Source organism: Capricornis sumatraensis, chromosome 10, assembly GCF_032405125.1.
Source record: "Capricornis sumatraensis isolate serow.1 chromosome 10, serow.2, whole genome shotgun sequence".
Taxonomy (NCBI): domain Eukaryota; kingdom Metazoa; phylum Chordata; class Mammalia; order Artiodactyla; family Bovidae; genus Capricornis; species Capricornis sumatraensis.
In genome coordinates this window covers 56,202,232-56,206,156 of record NC_091078.1, presented here as the reverse complement: position 1 = coordinate 56,206,156, position 3,925 = coordinate 56,202,232, and positions in this window count along the sequence as shown.

Here is a 3,925-nt window from a genome sequence, read left to right as displayed (position 1 = left end):
GGTATGATGATGTCTAGGTCCATGCTTGTTGCTGCAAATGGCGTTGTTTCGTTCCTTATCTGACTGGATAATATTGCACGATGTATACCGACCCCCTCTTCCTTATGCACTCATCTGTCGATGGACCTTTTTACACTTCTGTGTCCTCGCTGCTGATAATAGTACTGCAGTGAACATTGGGATGCACGTGTCTTTTGGAGTGAGGGTTTTATCTGGGTATACATCTAGGACAGTAATCCAAGTCTATGCCCCAGCCAGTAACGCTGCAGAAGCTGAAGTTGAACGGTTCTATGAAGACCTACAAGACCTTTTAGAACTAACACCCATAAAAAATGTCCTTTTCATTATAGGGGACTGGAATGCAAAAGTAGGAAGTCAAGAAACACCTGGAGTAACAGGCAAATTTGGCCTTGGAATGCGGAATGAAGCAGGGCAAAGACTAATAGAGTTTTGCCAAGAAAATGCACTGGTCATAGCAAACACCCTCTTCCAACAACACAAGAGAAGACTCTACACATGGACATCACCAGATGGTCAACACCGAAATCAGATTGATTATATTCTCTGCAGCAAAAGATGGAGAAGATCTATACAGTCAGCAAAAACAAGACCAGGAGCTGACTGTGGCTCAGATCATGAACTCCTTATTGCCAAATTCAGGCTGAAATTGAAGAAAGCAGGGAAAACCACTAGACCATTCAGGTATGACCTAAATCAAATCCCTTATGATTATACAGTGGAAGTGAGAAATAGATTTAAGGGCCTAGATCTGATAGATAGAGTGCCTGATGAACTATGGAATGAGGTTCATGACATTGTACAGGAGACAGGGATCAAGACCATCCCCATGGAAAAGAAATGCAAAAAAGCAAAATGGCTGTCTTGGGAGGCCTTACAAATAGCTGTAAAAAGAAGAGAGGCGAAAAGCAAAGGAGAAAAGGAAAGATATAAGCATCTGAATGGAGAGTTCCAAAGAATAGCAAGAAGAGATAAGAAAGCCTTCTTCAGCGATCAATGCAAAGAAATAGAGGAAAAGAACAGAATGGGAAAGACTAGAGATCTCTTCAAGAAAATTAGAGATACCAAGGGAATTTCATGCAAAGATGGGCTCTGTAAAGGACTGAAATGGTCTGGACCTAACAGAAGCAGAAGATATTAAGAAGAGATGGCAAGAATACACAGAAGAACTGTACAAAAAAGATCTTCACGACCCAGATAATCAAGATGGTGTGATCACTCCTCTAGAGCCAGACATCCTGGAATGTGAAGTGGGCCTTGGAAAGCATCACTACGAACAAAGCTAGTGGAGGTAATGGAATTCCAGTAGAGCTCTGTCAAATCCTAAAAGATGATGCTGTGAAAGTGCTGCACTCAATATGCCAGCAAATTTGGAAAACTCAGCAGTGGCCACAGGACTGGAAAAGGTCAGTTTTCATTCCAATCCCAAAGAAAGGCAATGCCAGAGAATGCTCAAACTACTGCACAATTGCACTCATCTCACATGCTAGTAATGTCATGCTCAAAATTCTCCAAGCCAGGCTTTAGCAATATGTGAACCGTGAACTTCCTGATGTTCAAGCTGGTTTTCAAAAAGGCAGAGGAACCAGAGATCAAATTGCCAACATCTGCTGGATCATGGAAAAAGCAAAGGAGTTCCAGAAAAACATCTATTTCTGCTTTATTGACCATGTCAAAGCCTTTGACTGTGTGGATCACAATAAACTGTGGAAAATTCTGAGAGAGATGGGAATCCCAGACCACCTGACCTGCCTCTTGAGAAATCTGTATGCAGTCCAGGAAGCAACAGTTAGAACTGGACATGGAACAACAGACTGGTTCCAAATAGGAAAAGGAGTACATCAAGGCTGTATATTGTCACTCTGCTTATTTAACTTCTATGCCGAGTACATCATGAGAAACGCTGGCCTGGAAGAAACACAAGCTGGAATCAAGATTGCCGGGAGAAATATCAATAACCTCAGATATGCAGATGACACCACCCTTATGGCAGAAAGTGAAGAGGAACTAAAAAGCCACTTGATGAAAGTGAAAGAGGAGAGTGAAAAAGTTGGCTTAAAGCTCAACATTCAGAAAACGAAGATCATGGCATCTGGTTCCATCACTCCATGGGAAATAGATGGGGAAATGCTGGAAACAGTGTCAGACTTTATTATTGGGGGCCCTAAAATCACTGCAGATGGTGATTGCAGCCATGAAATTAAAAGACGCTTACTCCTTGGAAGGAAAGTTATGACCAACCTAGATAGCATATTCAAAAGCAGAGACATTACTTTGCCGACTAAAGTCCATCTAGTCAAGGCTATGGTTTTTCCTGTGGTCATATATGGATGTGAGAGTTGGACTGTGAAGAAGGCTGAGCACCGAAGAATTGATGCTTTTGAACTGTGGTGTTGGAGAAGACTCTTGAGAGTCCCTTGGACTGGAACGAGATCCAACCAGTCCATTCTGAAGGAGATCAACCCTGGGATTTCTTTGGAAGGAATGATGCTAAAGCGAAACTCCAGTACTTTGGCCACCTCATGTGAAGGGTTGACTCGTTGGGAAAGACTCTGATGCTGGGAGGGATTGGGGACAGGAGGAGAAGGGGACGACCGAGGATGAGATGGCTGGATGGCATCACCGACTTGATGGACGTGAGTCTGAGTGAACTCCGGGAGTTGGTGATGGACAGGGAGGCCTGGCGTGCTGTGATTCATGGGGTGGCAAAGAGTCGGACACGACTGAGTGACTGAACTGACTGAACTGAGTGGTGGCTCCATCCTCGTTTTTTTATGGCTCCTTCATAGTTCCCGTCAGCAATCTACTTTCCCAGCTACAGCAGAGGAGGGACTGCTTGCTTGTCTCCAGTCCACCTGGCATTGACTGTAGACTCTGTGCTGATGGCCATTCTGAATGGTGCTAGGTGATACCTTGTTGCTGTTTAGATTTGCATGTATTTAATAATGAGGGCAAATTTGGAAAATGCCAGCAAATCTGGAAAACTCAGCAATGGCCATGGGATTGGAAAAGGTCAGTTTTCATTCCAATCCTGAAGAAAGGCAATGCCAAAGAATGTTCACACTACCGCACAATTGCACTCATCTCACACGCTAGCAAAGTCATGCTCAAAATTCTCCAAGCGAGGCTTCAACAGTATGTGAACTGTGAACTTCCAGATGTTCAAGCTGGATTTAGGAAAGGCAGAGGAACCAGAGATCAAATTGCCAACATCCGTTGGATCATAGAAAAATCAAGAGAATTCCAGAAAAATATCTACTTCTGCTTTATTGACTAGCCTTTGACTGTGTGGATCACAACAAACTGTGGAAAATTCTTAGAGATGAGCATACCACACAACCTTACCTGCCTCCTAAGAAACCTGTATGCAGGTCAGGAAGCAACAGTGAGAACTGGACATGGAACAACAGACTAGTTCCAAATTGGAAAAGGAGTACGTCAAGGCTGTATATTGTCACTCTGCTTATTTAACTTATATGCAGAGTACATCATGTGAAATGCTGGCCTGGATGAAGCACAAGCTGGTATAAAGATTGCTGGGAGAAATATCAATAACCTCAGATATGCAGATTACACCACCCTTATGGCAGAAAGTGAAGAGGAACTAAAAAGCCTCTTGATGAAAGTGAAAGAGGAGAGTGAAAAAGCTGGCTTTAAACTCAACATTCAGAAAATGAAGATCATGGCATCTGGTCCCATCACTTCATGGCAAATAGATGGAGAAACGATGGAAACAGTGTCAGACTTTTTTTCCTCGGCTCTAAAATCACTTTGGATGGTGACTGCAGCCATGAAATCAAAAGATGCTTGCTCCTTGGAAGAAAAGTTATGACCAACCTAGACAGCATATTAAAAGGCAGAGACATTACTTGGTCAACAAAGGTCCGTCTATTCAAAGCTATGGTTT